Source organism: Asterias rubens, chromosome 4, assembly GCF_902459465.1.
Source record: "Asterias rubens chromosome 4, eAstRub1.3, whole genome shotgun sequence".
In the NCBI taxonomy this organism is placed as follows: domain Eukaryota; kingdom Metazoa; phylum Echinodermata; class Asteroidea; order Forcipulatida; family Asteriidae; genus Asterias; species Asterias rubens.
The window spans coordinates 2,397,283-2,409,643 of NC_047065.1; positions in this window are offsets into that span (position 1 = coordinate 2,397,283).

The window sequence follows — 12,361 nt, forward strand, 5'->3', positions numbered from 1 at the left end:
ATAAAATAAATTCAACATTTTGTACTGTTTGTACACTATTACAAATATCTGTGTTTCAACTCGATGTATTTTCAGGCAGTAAAGTTAAGTTTCAAAATCAACCCGTTTTCAAGAACAGTTCAAAATGGAATTGTTGAGGGGCATTACATTTCCTCCCTAATTATATTGGCCCAATTTAATAGAGCTGCTTAAGCACAAAATGTTGCTTAGTAAACTCAGATTACCGGCCAAGACTCCACTCAATTGTTATGCCATTGTAAACAGCACCTACATACCAGTCACAAGTAATGTATATGGCATGGAATTTTGGCCAGTAACACATGTAAAATAAGCAAGTGGACACTTGGTAATTAATCAAAATAATTGTTTAGCATAAAAACTTACTTGGTAACGAGTAATGGAGAGCTGTTGATAGCATAAAACATTGTTAGAACAACCGCTCTCCATTACTCAATTACTGAATAAGTTTTTATGACAATTATTTTTGAGTAATTACCAACAGTGTCCAGTGGCCTGAATAAGTGTGGCAGCACTCCATGATGACTGACGGATGGGAGTGTAATGCAGGATATATTGGATTGTTACTGCCTTGAACTGAGTTAAATTATATAATAGCTCTGAATGACAAGGGAAATGCAATAAGATGTCACTTCCATATTTCACTTATTGTCACAATCAAGTGTTGGACCCATTTACTCCTCTTTCCCCACCCCACTTGGATCGAAAAATGTGCAAAAAAGGTTCGATCCTTTAGATAGCCAGGCAACCAAATTAGGTCTTTGCTCCCCCAGCCCCCCCCCCCCCTAAAAAAAGTTCCGGTGATGTCCCTTGTTTTAGCAGACTACCTGTAAATCCACTCGTCTTGGTAGCAAAACGTATCTGTTTGTGTGTGAAAAGTAGCTGTGAATAACTCGCCAATTGATAACGTTAACCTTGTTCAAATCAAACAAGGATTCAATTTTCCAGAAGAATAAAGATAAATAAATCCATAGAAAAACAAAATATCTTGGAAAAAGCTGCAGTAAAATTGTGAACAATTAAGTTTACTTTTGCGTTTTCGGGACCTATATCTTTCATATTTCTTTATTATATTTATTAGCGTTTGTTTATTTACATAAAATGAACGTTTTCAGTTGCCATTATAGCGGTTAATTGTGCAGCTTATGTAAAATTGACTTGCTTGAATCTTCAAGACTTGAGGTACCTGAAATGGAAAAAAAATAAATATATATTCACGCTACATGTATTTTAATTTGTTTACCTTTTTTTGAATATGTAATTAGGCTTTAAAATAATTATGTAAACAAGACACAATTATCACCTATTTTCCCATTGGTGTGAATACCGAGATCAATTTTGTCCAATTTATTATGTCTGATATGCTCTCAGAATAAATCAGGAGAAGTTTCCACACTCTTTTTCTCCATTATACAAGCTATTGAAATAAAATAAACACCATTGGTTTGCTCTTGCCATCCTCTTTCCAATGGTATAAAACTTGTTGAGGTTTTGTGAAAAAAGGCAAATTTTGCCGGACTCCCTAGTCTTGGTTATAAGTTTTTGTTTTTGTTTTGGCAAGTGAGCCCTCTCGTGGTGGTTGTTTAGTTGTCGATCCACTGCATTTTGATTTTACGGTCTGAGTAGAGTGAGCCCTCTTGCGTTTTGTGTTGCCTATGAAAATCTTCCTTCCAAGATGTCTTGATAGTCGGTCAAATCATGGAGGTAGTTTCAATTCAGTGCTGTGTAACATCCGCCCTTTTTCTGATCATACATGTGCTATGAAACGGATACCTTCTGCCATTCTTACTGGCTGTCCACTGTTGCGATTTTGAGACCTGAGGGTGCACCATCCACACTAATTAAAAGGCAACAATATTAATGCGCTAATATTTGTGTAGGCTCTGAAAATGGGGTCATGCAACTGATCGGTTGTGTGTGACAAGTTACCACAACCCAGGGGTTCTGTGCTTCAACTTTTGAGGAGACTCGATAAATTCATAAGCTTTAAAACAACCTTGCTATTCATTGTTGGAATTAAAGAAGATGCAATATTTATTACATCTGAAGTTCGCCCTCTCCAGTCGTCAATGATATTTTTCTGATTTAGATTTAGTGAGGCACTTTGTGAAATGACACTCGAATCTCTTCAAAGCCAAAAACAGTGTGATCTTAAAGAAAATACAAACTAGAAAATATCTCCCAACAATACTCGACCACTTTGAGTTCTCACTCATGATGAATCCCCCTCCATGTTCACTAACACTTTATTCATTATATCCCGATCTCTTCACACAACAAGTGCTACCATCCTCTATACAGTTATACCACGGCCGCCCGTCGGACATAATTAGAGCGCCTAGGCCCTGAAATGAAGTACGGAGGATGGAACTGGGACGAGCGGAAATCAGTTGAGAAAAGCTCAAAGTGGAGCTGAAGGCATCAATAGATGGTTTGATGCTACCGGGTCCGCTGTTTAGTAGACTTGACTCAAGTCTCTATCCCGTGAGAGCCCTTTTATGTTTAGTCCCATCGCCTAACGTCAGAAAACGTTTGCGTGGCCGCGGTGTCCCAGGAAATTCTGCCCACCGGGATTCTGTCCCCCCTTATGGGAAGTTAACGTGGGCTGTATAGGATGACGATCCAATAGAGGGCGCTATCAGAAGTAGTTTGTACATTGGGTGCGTTCGTTTATCTTCCCTGGGTCGACCCCGGTCTGCCCCGGTACGTTCGAATAGCCTTGACGCAGCTCACCTGGGTCAGCCCCCAGAGCCCTGCTTGTGGAGTGGGTCACTTGGGGTGACCTGAGGTGCATGCCGTCACCACGAGAGGGCGAGTGTGATCGTTCGATTAGCTCTTGTCAGGGGCTCACCCGAGTGAGCACCGCGGGGTACACCCAGGGAAGCTTAACGAACGCACCCATAGTTCGCCATAAAATTGTGGTGGGGGGGGGGGGGACACCGAATCTTTGGGGGGATACACCGGTGTCCCAGGGAATTCTGTCCGCCCGGCGGAGATGCCTCATGGGAAGTTAAAGTGTGTGGTAAGAGGATGATTCAAGAGAGGGCGCTATCAGAAGTAATTTGTGCACATTCTTTGGCCAAAATAGGGGACAGAATCTCCTGCCACACCGGCATCCCCACAAACCTGTGGTAAAATGATCGTGATTTCTAGTTGGCACGATATGCTTAGGGATCTCTTGCACGAGAACGGGACTTGAATCGAGTCTAGCTACGGTAGGCAACAAAAGCACCAGGCTCTCCAATGGATTGAGTGCTTGAAGGGCAGCAGTGTGCCCAATGCATCAGGCTGAGTGCCTCCGTACCAATTAATTGTCTATAGTGTAAGTGATCACTGCATCCACTGGGCGGGAGGATACAGCAACCGTTTGACACTGGCTGCAGTGTGTAATGATACAAACAAAAAAACGAACAAAAGGGTACTAGTGGACTCTTCTCCTGCTTAGGGGAGAGAGGAGAGAGCTTGGTGAAATATTGACAGTGCTGTGTCCTATGTCAGTCACTGGTGTTTTAATAAGGGGTTGCCACTCGGTCCTTCACGGTATAGACTGAGCAATAACCCCTCAGAGCAAACCCCTTACACACTTGCCATATGACTATAGAATATTGTACTCTCAAAGGCTATTATTGTATAGTTTTGTCTTCCTCCATCTGGCAACCACTTGCTGCAGAACGCCGTGAGAGCAGCCTGTATAAAGCCGCCAGACACGCGCGGTGATTTCAATGGGACACTGGTGATAAATTGAAAATATGTTTCAATGCTCTAGAAAAACTGGATGTTGACTGGGGGAATATTTTCTCTGCACTTAGCCTAGTATGTTAGTTCCTGCGATCGTATATTAATGTGAATGAGTACTTCATCTGCAAACTATGATTATTCTTTGATTTGTCCCGGCCTGTTTTTTTATTGGACCGAATGGAAACTGTGCTGACTTTATTTTCCTTCATTTATCATTTTTTTATATGTAAAGCTAGTTTTGTAGTTGAGTGGTCTCGGCCTACAATGGCGGAGAACGATTTAATGGAGAAGTCTTAAAAGGTTTGAACGACCTATTTAAAGGGAAATTATACCTGGCTTTTGTTGTTTGAATCGTTCGATTGTTTTCATCACCGATTCAGAATGATACACAATCAAAAATAATGTCAATGATTTCAAATGGTGGTCGCATTGTTGCCAAAAATCTGGAGCGACTTTGTCCAAGCAGGAAGAATAATCCGCTATTGGAATACAGAAGATGAGAAGCGTTATTTTCAGTTACGCTTCTCAGATTCAAATTTCGGGGACAAAACTGAAATATTTTGACATACCCGCATTACTTCGAAGCGAAATTTTCATAAAAAAAGGCTTATAATACATATCTACTGTATCGGAAGCTGGTGTATGCTTGTAGTTAAACGTTTGTATTGCCATAAGAATGTTTACTACACGTATACCTTCCCTTTAAGTGGCACAGAATAGTATTTATTTCAAATCATAAAAATATGAAGAGAGAAGAAGAAAAAGAAGTACAACATAGGCCTAAGCCCTTTTCACACGACGTAAAAAACCGTAACATTCCTGGCGAAATTTATCTCATTGTTTGTAAAATATTACAAAATGAGCTTCGTGTTAAAGCCATTGGACCCTTTCGGTACAGAAAAAAAAAGTTCACAGATTTACAAATAACTTACAGGGTTTACAGAAGGTAGTGGTGAAAGACTTCCCTTCAAATATTATTCCATGAAATGCTTTACTTTTTGAGAAAATAGTAAAAAAATATCAATTCTCGTTAGCGAGAATTACGGATTTATTTTAAACACATGTCATGACACGGCGAAACGCGCGGATACAAGGGTGGGTTTTCCCGTTATTTTCTCCAGACTCCGATGACCGATTGAGCCTAAATTGTCACAGGTTTGTTATTTGATATAGAAGTTGTGATACACGAAGTGTGGGCCTTGGACAATAGTGTTTACCGAAAGGGTCCAATGTCTTTAAAAGACAGCAAGTTTTTACATGTTCTATATTCCTTGCGAAGTTTTCTTAAACATACACATAACATCAAAAAATAACCCAATTTAAGCCAGTACAATAAAAACCACCTGTTAGGTTTATTATGATAGTTCTCGCCTCCCATCAGCCAGTGCAACACGGTGCAGTGAGATTGATTTACTGCCTTCTCAATATTTTCTTCTAACAAAAACACCTTCGGCAAAACGTCTGCAAAAAGCTACTCGCAACGGTCGTTGCCAAGGTGCATTTTGTAAAAATGGCGCGCAAAATCGATGACAGCTATGGATTTCCCGCGCTTTTTTGTTCTACCGCACTGGTACATTGTGGATAGCAACAGGCTTTGCAACTGGACTGTTTCTCACGCTATCCCTTTGAATATTTGATTATTGACTGTCGGTTGGTTCATGACTACAGACTGCTACATGTAATGTTTGTATCAAGGCAGTTTCCGTCGGTAAAGTAGTTTTAATGATAATCTTTTATAGTCTTTTATTTTTATAACCATGGACACGCGCATGCTAATTTTAGTTGAACATTTATTCATTGCGTCCATTTTTCTCCTACCTACTTTCTCGACTCAAACACATAACTAAAACCTGCCATGTCCGATTTGTACTGAATGTTGTATTTCTTATTGATGACAACTAGGTCTGACAGCGAAACATCTTTAAGTGTCTGTTGCTTGGAATGAATACTTCTTAGTCTTACGATACGAAGCCGACTTTAATACATTGAGAGGGTTGGATGCCCAGCATCTTAGAGGAGGCTTTACAGGTAGAATGTCTTGTAAGTAACAAGGACATCGTCATTGTATCGATGGATCTTATCTCGGGGAGCTTCACAATTTGTCCATCGCTTTTTAATATTCTACTGCATTTGAATTGTAGGTCTGAGTATATTTGACCCTTTTGTATTATGTGGAATCTTGAAGCAATGGCCTTTAAGATTACCTTTATCCGTCTGTGATAGCCAATGATGGAGTAACGTTAAGTTTTAGAGATTTTTTCCTGGTTACTCTGAAAACAATTTGAAAAAAAGACTTTGTGTTTCTCTTTAAAGGCAGTGGACACTATTGGTAATTACTCAAAATAATTATTAGCATAAAACCTTTCTTGGTGACGAGTAAGGGGGAGAGGTTGATGGTATAAAACATTGTGAGAAACGGCTCCCGCTGAAGTGCCATAGTTTTCGAGAAAGATGTAATTTTCCACGAATTTGATTTCGAGACCCTTATCGAAATCAACCATCTAAACGCACACAACTTCGTGTGACAAGGGTGTTTTTTTCTTTCGTTATTATCTCGCAACTTCGATGACCGATTGAGCTCAAATTTTCACAGGTTTGTTATTTTATGCATATGTTGAGATACACCAACTGTGAAGGCTAGTCTTTGACAATTACCAATAGTGTCCACTGCCTTTAAAATGGCCAGTAAGGCCTGAGAAACATGTGTGTTATGCCTGTGTGCCATTAGAAGGTATATTTGCTGTGTGCAAGACCATTTTGTAATATTTTGATATTTTAAACCAGGGAGTGTTGAGGGTGACAGAGCTAAACATTGTTGAGGAAAGGCTGTAAAAACCAAAGTATTGTATCTGTATAATTATTTTCTTTGAGAAGTGTTCCCTTTCCCCCATCTTGATTGTTCGTCAATAGCGGATAGTCTCGACAGTGTTGTCATAATAGCCTTTGAGAAAGACTCTGCTAGGATCGAAACGTTAGGCCATTCGGCCAAATGAAGAAAAAAAAACACACCAGTTGATCGTCCCCTTCCTCACCCTTTTTTGAGGCCGCATCCTTTCTTCATATTTTTGTATTTACCCCCAACCCCCCCCCCACAAAAAAAAAAATACACAAATTTTTTGTGTGTTTCTTATTAAACTTATTAATCTTTAAAGAACTTGTAATACTTAAAGTAAATGGTGATTTTAAAATGAAGAATTTTGGGTGGCCAGTTTGAATTAAAATTAAAATGCTTGATGGCCACATTTGAAAGAAAGACAAAATTAAAAGGCCCTCGTCCTCCTCTTTTTTTGAAAAACCTGGATAAACAACTGATATTCGTTTATTTGGCCTTAATTTTTCATTTTGCATTATATTTTTGGGTTGGTTAGCAGTTTGCAACACCTAATTATATTTCCCCGTTCTCCATCTTAAGCTCCTTGCCTCTGCTGGGCGCATCCTACGGTAAAAAGAACAAACAATGATCGTTCGTTGCCCTTAGCAACTTTTAATTCGTCATGCTTTTCATCGACATCATTTTCTTAGTACAAAGACAAAGAACAAAGAGCAACACTCAGACATGGAGGCGGTTGTGTAAGGAGATATTAAAGGCACTATAGACACTATTGTTAATTACTCAAGAAAATGGTTAGCATAAAAACTGACTTGGTATGAGCAATGGAGAGCTGTTAATATAGTATGAAACATTGTGGGAAACGGCTCCCTCTTGCAACTTCGATGACCAATTGAGTCATAATATTCACAGATTTGGTATTTTGTGCATGTTGGGATAGGCTACACCAAGTGAGAAAACTCGTCTTTGACAATATGACCAAAGGTGTTAAAACTGTGAGAGTGCAAGAAACAATAATTTAATGGCAGTGGACACTATTGGTAATTACTCAAAATAATTATTAGCATAAAACCTTACTTGGTGTCGAGTAATGGGGAGAGGTTGATGGTATAAAATTAATAAAACAATGTGTGGAACGGCTCCCTCTGAAGTGGCGTAGTTTATCAAGAAAGAAGTAATTTTCTGCAAATTTGATTTCGAGACCTCAAGTTTAGAATTTGAGGTCTCGAAATCAAGCATCTGAAAGCACACAACTTCGTGTGACAAGGGTGTTTTTTTATTTCATTCATATCTCGCAACTTCGATGACCGGTTGAGCTAAAATGTTCACATGTTTGTTATTTTATGCATATGTTTAGATACACCAAGTGAGAAGACTGGTCTTTGACAATTACCAATAGTGTCCAGTGTCTTTAAGATACACCAAGTGAGAAGACTGGTCTTTGACAATTACCAATATTGTCCAGTGTCTTTAAGATACACCAAGTGAGAAGACTGGTCTTTGACAATTACCAATATTGTCCAGTGTCTTTAAGATACACCAAGTGAGAAGACTGGTCTTTGACAATTACCAATATTGTCCAGTGTCTTTAAGATACACCAAGTGAGAAGACTGGTCTTTGACAATTACCAATAGTGTCCACTGTCTTTAATACAGGCCTTGACACAACACACCTACAGCTATTGCAGTGGTGCGCACTGTGCTTTTGCAAAGTTTAATACAAGTTTACATTTTCCTCAAAGAAGTGCCTCTTTTGTCTTTGACAAATTTGTAACCAAAGGTGTACAGCGCATCGATTGATTATGCAATAAAGGTCAACACTATAATAATTTAATAAACTGCTCGCGGCTATTTATTTAAGCCCACTGAACACCTTTGGAAATATTGTCAAAGACCAGTATTCTCAGTATCCGAACATTATGCATATAATAACAAATCTGTGAGTATTTTGGCTCATTTGGCCATCGAATTTGCAAGAGAATTATGAAGAAAAAGAACAAAGAGAGACACAAAGACACCAAGGCGGTTGCGTATAAGGAGATATTAAACCATAAGTCTCGATTGATTATGCAATAAAGGTCAACACTATAATAATTTAATAAACTGCTCGCGGCCATTTATTTAACTACAAAACAATGCCTGTCTACATTAAGGGGGGGGGGGGATGGCATCCTCTAATGACGACGGAGGGTAATTGAGAGCGGTGTATGGAAAGCACTTGATGTGTTTTTATGATGTTTGTTAAGGTATTTCGTCCTTGTTCAAACGTTGTGTTTCCGTAGAGACGCTTTGCCCAAAAGGTTATTCAGGCTCTTCGGGAAGGAGGCCAGTGTTTGAAACACCTGTTGGTTCTACACGGACTTTACAACAGTGTAGTTCATGTCTGTAAAGCATACATCATATGGGTGATGTGGTTATGTTAATAAGACACTGGACACTATTGGTAATTGTCAAAGACCAGTCTTCTCACTTGGTGTATATCAATACATATGCTTAAAATAACAAACCTGTGAAAATTCGAGCTCAATTGGTCTTCGAAGTTGCGAGATAATAAGGAAAGATAAAAACACCATTGTCACCCGAAGTTATGTGCATTTCTTCTTTCTCGAAAACTACGTTACTTCAGAGGGAACCGTTTCTCACAATGTTTTTTACCACCAACAGGTCTCCTTTGCTCGTTACCAAGTAAGGCATTATGATAATAATTATTTTGAGTATTTACAAATAGTGTACACTGCCTACCAAAGAGCAAGAACTCGCCCGTAAAAAAAAGACTTTGCACGTGTGTTTACTTTACGCATCAAGGCAAAGTCTGCCTCGATTGACGGCACAAAAGGGGTAGGCGGAGTCAACTCCCAAACAACTTTATCTATTTTTTAAACATATAAATCGTTACAAACAATTACTTAAAAAATGGTTTTATTGCTACTAAACATATATACTCTCATGTTTGAAAAAGGCAATGATAAAAACTGTTTCTTTCCTCCTATTTTATATACACTGTCGTTTATTAAAAAGAGAACGATTCAAGAGGTTTCACGAACAAGGTTATTTTGATGAGAAATAAGACACTGTCTATTAGGCCCTATTTAAGATAGCGTATATTATTGGATTAAAGCCATTGGACCCTTTCGGTACAGACACATTTTTTTTTTTACAAATGACTTACAGGGTTTACAGAAGATAGTGGTGAAAGACTCCTCTTGAAATATTATTCCATGAAATGCTTTACTTTTTGAGAAAACAGTAAAACAATATCAATTCTCGACATCGAGAATGACGGATTTATTTTAAACACATGTCATGACACGGCGAAACGCGCGGATGAAAGGGTGGGTTTTCCCGTTATTTTCTCCGACTCCGATGACCGATTGAGCCTAAATTTTCACAGGTTTGTTATTAAATAATAGAAGTTGTGATACACGAAGTGTGGACCTTGGGCAATACTGTTTACCGAAAGGGTTCAATGGCTTTAAGGATGTGTACCCGGAATGAAATAATGCTCATTGATTGTTAGAAACAGACATACCAGGATTGTAGGGTAGGGTCTACTGTGAAGGTTTATGTAGTAGGCTGAACTCACTATAAAACAGATTTCAGTTTAAAGACACAAAACGTGGTCGGTTATAGCTTCTCAACGGAATGCTTCAAATTACAGTCAAACATAAGTGTTAGGGAACACAGAGTCTTAAGAAAAGAAACCCAAACAACAAACCAATAAAAAAAGGGGGGATCGTTTAAAAAGGACGAAGGGAATTATACAAATTGAAAACTTCTAAAAATATTAAACCTCTGACTGCCATGCATGTTAATTACAGTGATAGGTAGCCGTCAACTACACGTTGGATTAATTGACTCGTGCTACTGATTGCTTATTCTCATCATCATCATTAATAACGGTGTAGTTGGCGCAGCATTATAAATACTTCCAAGGTAGCAGTATTCTAGTCGATTATATTGCACAAAAACTGTAAATTGAGCCCCAAGAAGCCTTTCAAATGGCTAACAAAGAGCAACAAATTTGCCCAGGTAAAGAAAACATGTAGACTGACCGTCTTGAGTTACGTCCAATGTAACTAGCGCCCTCCTGTGGCGTAAGATGCTTCCGAAGTCTCAAACTGTCTTGTAGAATAATTATTTAAACCGATTACAAACGTTAGTCTGGCCTGTCTGTTTAATAGTGCAAGGTCATTTAAGGCAAAGTATACCTCTGTTTTTATAATTTTTTTATTTGTTTTAAAGGCAGTGGACACTATTGGTAATTATTCAAAATAATTATTGGCATAAAACCTTTCTTGGTGACGAGTAATGGGGAGAGGTTGATGGTACAAAACATTGTGAGAAACGGCTCCCTCTGAAGTGCCATAGTTTTCGAGAAAGAAGTATTTTTCCACGAATTTGATTTCGAGACCTCAGATTTAGAACTTGAGGTCTCGAAATCAACCATCTTAAAGCACACAACTTCGTGTGACAAGGGTGTTTTGTCTTTCCTAGTTATCTCGCAGCTCCGACGACCAATCGAGCTCAAATTTTCACAGGTTTGTTATTTTATGCATATGTTTAGATACACCAAGTGAGAAGACTGGTCTTTGACAATTACCAATAGTGTCCAGTGTCTTTAAACATAGAGCAAGGGCATTAAGCGGACACCATTCTTTATGACGATTGTTCTGTGTACAGGTGTATTTTAACTCGTCAGACTATGCTGTTGTGGAACTTTGCCTGTATTCAGAATTAAGTGAGGGTTCATGTCTGCTAAAAACGTTGAATGGTCTTCCCTGTCTGATTCCACTCTCTAAATGTAAAAGAGGGAAAAACACCACTCGGTACATTTCGAGCTGTCCCTCATGTAGCTCTTCAAAAAGATTGGTTGTTATAATTTCACCCTGGTAGAGGGGTTTCACTCCAGGACAGAGTGAAAAATCACTCAAAAAGATGCAAACTTCAATCTAAAAGAGTGGAAGACCACTCGAAAAAGAGTTGTCCCTCATATGGCTCTTCAAATAGTGCTTGTTCACTCTTAGAGATCATGCTCCTAAACATCCCTTGTTCTAAACTCATTTGGGGAGACCGACCGTTTACATATACTGGACCATAACTTTGGTACGGGGAGACCGACCCTTTTCATATGCTGGACCATCTCTTTGGAAAGCTCTTCCACTGAACCTCATACTAATAGACACTTTCGATCTCCAGCTTCAAGACTTACCTTGAAAACTCACTTGCTCAGTCACAGTAGCAGAGTTCTTTACTATGCGCCAGGAGTGTCTTTCTGACATCATTACAAACCAATCAAATAAGTATGATTAATATGCGAATGAATGTATATATTTAACCAGGAGCCAACTTTTTGTCCTCCGTCTTTACGCCCGTGGGGGGGGGGGGGTGACCAGACGAAGTTGGACAACAATCCAACTTCCGGTTCTCATCAGAACTATACCCCCTCCTGAGGTCAGAGGTTATTGTTACGTGTTTGTCACCAGTAAATAGTTGATTCTTACTTTCTTTTAATCTTTCCAATCAACAGTTTGTCCATCAGTTGCAGCCTCCCTTCGCCAAGTATGTTCCTCTTTAGGTGAGTTATTTTTAGGGATATGGTTCGATGTAAATTTGTTCACTTTATTCATCACATGCATTGCATCTTCTTTTTCATATTTTGGGGGTGTATAGTCATTATTTTACTTCTCTTTATGCGCATTTTGGGTCGCGATATAGAATTTATGGAATAAATATAATTGTGAAACAATTGAGTTTCCAGGTTCAACAAGGCATCTA